At 38.2% G+C, this 6,000-nt stretch overlaps 1 long non-coding RNA gene across 1 annotated transcript; it reads right to left on the minus strand.

The window, feature by feature from the left end:
• Nucleotides 1–3,207: 3,207 nt before the first annotated feature.
• Nucleotides 3,208–5,540, minus strand: LOC125140086. The gene is made up of 3 exons (XR_007139317.1): nucleotides 5,443–5,540; nucleotides 4,374–4,376; nucleotides 3,208–3,400 (listed from the first exon to the last, which is right to left on the minus strand). It is a non-coding gene; the product is annotated as an uncharacterized LOC125140086 (long non-coding RNA).
• Nucleotides 5,541–6,000: the final 460 nt, after the last annotated feature.

The raw sequence follows: 6,000 nt of genomic DNA on the forward strand, positions 1-6,000 counted from the left end.
AAATTTCAGGAAAATAAGGCTACTAACCTCCAGCACTACATTGTGTAATTTTATATGTTTTGTTTAATTCAAATATTTAGTTTTGGAAAGTTTAAGATATGTTAAATATCTATAAAGAGAATGTTTTGTATATATGTAATAATTTTTAAATATTGTTAAGTCATAAATAAGTACCATGGCAAATTTAATATAAAATATATACATTTTAATATAAAACTGTCTGATACAACACAATATTTACTCTTGGCCCACGCCTCTTAGTCAAGTTTTTTTTTTTGACCCTTCACAGGAAAAAGTTTGGGCACCTCTGGTCTAATCTAAAGGGTTCATATATGTATTTATAGTATAGTACTCCTGAGCCCTGCCATATGGCTGCTTGGCCTCCATCCAGACCCACACACAGTACCCTGTCAGACGGCCTCACAGAACCACATGTGAAAGCACCACCCTGTAACTCTCAGTGAACTGTCACTTCTTTGAAATTCTGCTATATCTGAAAATTACTGTGAATAAACTGCACATAAGACTGTTCTGTCCCCTCATGTCCTGTGTTCAACCCAATTACAGGCAAAAGTGTGACAATATGTAGGAAATGATAAAATCATATAAATATTAACTTTTATCCTCTGGCCTGTGCTACAAATGTAGTTTATGTACGATTTATGTATGATACTTTTCTGATTACATTTTAACCTCACTCAGTTCAGTGCCTTACAAACTGGTGCTTGACCTTTGCTATGGAAAATACAACCTGAGGTGTGCCACGTGTCTGTCTGTAGCTATCACCCTGTAAATAAACTTACACTGTAGATCAGCTGTGTGCTTTTCTATGGGAGACTTATACTGAACCCTCAATCTATCACTCATAAAAAGTCCTGTCCACACAAGTCTGGCCACCTCCATGCTCTTTGCTGGCTTAGTGGGCACAAGTGTGTAATGTTCACTGTGATGTATTAAAGTGCCTTCTTTTATGTCAACTGAAAGTCTTTTTCCTGGTCCTCACTGACAGCTAATTTTTAACTAATTTTTGGAAAGTCCTGTTTGTCTCCTTTGTCCTGTCAAAGTCCTCTTACAGTGACATTTCTGTAGCTTCTTGATAACACCATGAAGATCTTGTCCTTCAAATTTTTAAATGAGGTGTGTTGAATTTGAGTCTGTCTTAACTTTAAGGACCTCTTCATATCTCCATCCATTTCTATCTAGGAGACATCCCAGCTTTGTGAAGTTCTTACGTTAAAAGACAACAAACTCACACACTAGCTAAAGAACACAGTCTGGTTTGAATTATGATGTTAAAAATTAAGGGTTCATCAGAAGTCCAGTTTCCTCGTTTGTTCACGATACCTTTTTAAATGATTCTCTAGGCTTGTAGCACTGACTTATAAAATAGTGTAATCCACACAGACTCATCAGAGACTCACCTCATCACCTTTAAGTAAAAATAAGTGTCTAGTCCAAGGTTGGCTGCTTTTTGCAGAATTAGACCTGCTCTTTGTGTCCAAGCCTTTATGCTCTTTAAGGTACAGCAGTCTCTGAGCTGCTTGTAGTCTGAAGGCTTGCATGTGACACTTAATGTCCACCAGGCCTTGACCTCCTTCTTACACTGGCACAGAAAGTGTTGAAGCCTGTATCCAGTACTGTTTACTCCAGAAAATAATCTGTACGGCTTCTCTGTATTTTACTAATCAGTTCATCAGTTGGTTCCATGACTATTCTTTTGTGCAATTAGAAATAAAAAATGTGTAGTGTAAAAATAAGACGATGATGTTGAAGATCTTAATGAAGAACAAGAAGTTTATTCCATATAGCAGTGACAATATACATGACGTACTTTGGGTTTGTCGGAGTCAATAAGAACCCAGAGCAAATCCTGCTCACGCATTATATACAGTTTTCCCTTTTGGTAATTTAAATGAAGTTCCGCTTTGAATGTGTATTGAGTGTAAGAACTAAATGTCTCCCAAATGTCTGGGCTACACCTTGTTGTCTAACTGATGTCTTTAAATGTTAATCATGGTCACATACACCTTGTCTTGGTATTGTTACAATTGTTATCAACCAAGTGGTCACTTTAAATCGTAATCGCAGTCACGTAGTCCCTTTGTTCGTGGTGATCCCTAATGTCCTGCTACCGTTCCCATATTTATGATTGAATAAAGTTCAAACGTATTACCTTATGATACTATGATACTTAGGAATGAGCTCTTTTTAGATGTGTACCTTGGAGTGGAATTTGGGTGCAATTTCTGTAATTTCTTTCAGTCCCCCCTTTGATGCTTTTGGTCCTGAAGCATCACATCACTTCCTTAATACAGATCACACCTCCCATTTTTGGGCCGGTGCCCAGTGTCGGTGAAGCCCTGCCTTAGGTCGTTCCCCTTCGGCCCTCAGAGAATCTTACCTGTCATCAAAAGGCGAAAGTTTGATTTTGACATTGGTGGGGACATAATTTATTTGACATTGGTGGGGACATAATTTATTTGACATTGGTGGGGACATAATTTATTTGACATTGGTGGGGACATAATTTATTTGACATTGGTGGGGACATAATTTATTTGACATTGGTGGGGACAACATTCCCCGCATTTTGTGCATAAAACTGTTGTTATAAGAACACTTCCTTCCTCACATACCGGTAACCTGCATAATCACGTTGCATATTGCTTCATACAACGGAATCTAGCTGCAGCCTCCGACCTCAACACATTAGCGAGAAAGACAAAGCCAATCAAACAGCGGTGTGGGTTACAGAGGCGAGACTCAAAAAGGCAAAGGCCAATCATTTTAGAGAGTGAGTTACAGAGGCGGGATTCATTGCAGGGGGTAAATCTGTTAACCGTTTGTGTTCCACAAGTTGCACTATTCTTTACAGAACGCCGTTGTAAAATATTTTAAACTTATTTAATGATTCCTGGATAAATGTTAAATGAAATAAGTAAAAAAGCACAAGACACAGACGGATATCAGTGGTTATGTATAAATGTATATATAGGCTTGGTCTAATTATTGCTAGGGACAATTGAGTGTTCCCTGGATATTGGTAGGGACATGTCCCTACCGTCCCTACACAAATCGACGCCCTTGCCCGTCATCGAAACTTCACCTCACGCACACTGGTTTTAGCTCCATTCCATAAGGCAAACTTATCACAGGTTTTCTGCTTAAAATTTGGTTCTATGTAAAATATGACTTGGGTTTGGAGCAGAGACATTCAGAAAGAATGAGAAAGATGCATACGCAAACAGCAGTTTTGAAAGTTACATCCCAAATCAGATCAGAATAGGCAATAACCAAATCACCACCATGCATTTGTTTCGTCAAGACATTATCTTTTCCTACAAGACCTTGTTGAGCTTTGACAATATGGTCATCCTTTCTTTGCATTATGACATAATGACTAGGGATGCAACAATACAGTTAGCACACGGTTCAATACATACCTCTGTTTTTTAACCACGGTTTTCGGTTCGGTTCGGTTCTGATGGCTTAACACATAAAAGTGTTTTTTGTTATTCTATACTTAGGCAATAGGAACAGTGAGAGGTTAAGAAGAAACAAATAAAAACGATTTATTGCAATACTCCTTTATTTTACTTAAAAGCTAAAAAAAAAAGTCCTCGTGTTTTGTACAATATAAACATTTTTTATTTTAAAATGAACACTGACATCTCACAGCTGCTGGGAGCCCATGTACAAACTGGGGGAACATAAATTCCTAAATTTTGAAAATAAACATACATGTGAAGTTAGTGAACATAAATTGACCATTTCAAATAAATATACTTGTACTTTAGTGAACATAAATAAACCATGTTAATTAAACTTAACAGCACTCCAGTACAGTATCCTTCATTCAGAATGTAAAGTGCAATTTCACTTAGGTCAGCTATCTATTCCTGTATTTTGAGGTTCTTCTGTAAAAAGATAAGCCTGTCAACATTCTCTGCAGCAAGGCGAGAGCGTTTTGCACTTACAATGTCCCCGGCAGTGAAGACAATTCTCTCACTCGCAACAGAGGTTCCTGGGACACAGAGGTGTTGTTGTGCAGCTTTTGCTACATGGGGGAACTTGCATTCATTTGTTTTCCACCATATGAATGGATCAGCATCCACATGAATACTGTCTGCTAACTTGTATGTGGTGACTTCCTCCTCAATGATCTGGGCAAATGGCCTACTCTGCTGTTCCTCAGTTTTGAAAAGCTCCCCAACTACCTCTGACATTGCTGTCTTCTTCTTGGGAGAGGGAGAGGATGGATTGTCTTCCTCTGTGGAGGGCACAGGATTCTAAACTAGACCCTTTGCATCAAAGATAATGATCCTTTAGTATAATTATTACACATATAAGCACACACAGCTCAGAACCACAACCATCTCCAGTGCAACAAATGACGAATGTGAAATTATTTTGATCAGTGAAAAGGACACAAGCTATATAACAAACATCTAAATGGATAAAACAATCAATCACACACGATTAAAAAAAAATCGAATAGTACCTGCTGTTCATGCTCCAGAATTTCACAGATGATATTCCTGTAGAGCTTATCATGAGAGTCTTCAGCAAGGTAAGGCAGCGATTTAAACCTTGGGTCAAGGGCTGTGGCCATTTGGAGGTAATCATGAAGATTAGGGTCAGTGTACCTCTTTGCCAGGTCATTTGTAATGGCTGCTTTGGCTTCTTTGACTGTTGCAGTGTCCTGGTCTCCTGGTGACATGGATTTGAGAATCATCTCTTTCAGAGGAAGGATCATTGATATAGTGGGGGGTTGTTTCACTGCTCATCAGGGTGGTCACTGTTTTCAGTGTTGTGAGGACCTGAAACAGTTCTTCTGCCAGTTTCTGTTCACTGTCATTTAACATGGTTATGTTCTTGACAGAAAGCTTCAGATCTTTGTCCAGAAAGGCAGAATAGATGGCAGGCTGCTGTTCTGTGTATCTTTCCAACATGTCATGTACTGTATTCCACCGAGTTGTGACATCATGAATTAACTTGTGTCAGGGCAAGTTTAACATCTCCTGCTTCACAGTCACAACATGGTGGGCTTTGGTGCTTTTGTGAACAAAAGTCACTATTTTTCTAACCCTCCCCAGGAGCCAGGACAATGTGTTGATTGACACTGCTTTCTTGACACTGCTTAAATGCGCAAAACAACTTATCTGTGGCCCCAGCCCATCAGCTTCATTAACTGCAGTCACAATATTCGGAGCGTTATCTGTGGTGACTGGGATTAACATATTTGGCCTCCTCAACTTCCATGTATTCACTGCATTTGTCAACTCTTCTGCCAAATGAGCGCTTGTATGACTTTCAGACTTTAAAAAAATTATTTAAAAGTAAAACCGAAAAAAATGCAATTCACAAGCGCATATTGAACCGTGGATGTTGTACCGAACGGTTCAATATTATATTGAGAATTGTGGCATCCCTAATAATGACTAACATATTATATAATAACATATTATTATATATTTTGGTAACTCAAAATCAAATTCTGGTACATCTTCCTCAAAGACTAATTGTCTGCTGGATTCAATGACAATCGGTAGAGTGTGAAATTAACACATGGAAAGTAATATGTTCCTATGAACCAAGCTGTCTCTGGAATTATACAAAGTAAAGTAACCTTATCAGACAAAGTGTTATCATGTGGTTATCATTAACAAAGATAGAAAAGTGATGATGAGTTGTGGTGACATGTTTTCCTGTGTGAAACTATTCCTCTTGTAAAATTATTGTGGACATGTGTTAGATCGATTTCACAAGCCTCATGATTAGTGTGTAGTGCCCCACATAATGGTTGTTTTTCCAACGCATCAAACATGCAAATAAAACCAATGTAGTTTTGTCCCAGCGTTCTATGTCCAGTCCTCGCCATTCTCCTGATGGTAACTGTGTGATAAACCTAAAAGTCCTTAAAGTCCATTCTTTAATACATTCTTCTGTAATATTCCCAAATTGTCCATGCTTAGAATCCTTTCAAACAATTTTTCAAAT

The sequence above is a fragment of the Tachysurus fulvidraco genome, chromosome 2 (assembly GCF_022655615.1).
Source record: "Tachysurus fulvidraco isolate hzauxx_2018 chromosome 2, HZAU_PFXX_2.0, whole genome shotgun sequence".
Classification (NCBI taxonomy): Eukaryota; Metazoa; Chordata; class Actinopteri; order Siluriformes; family Bagridae; genus Tachysurus; species Tachysurus fulvidraco.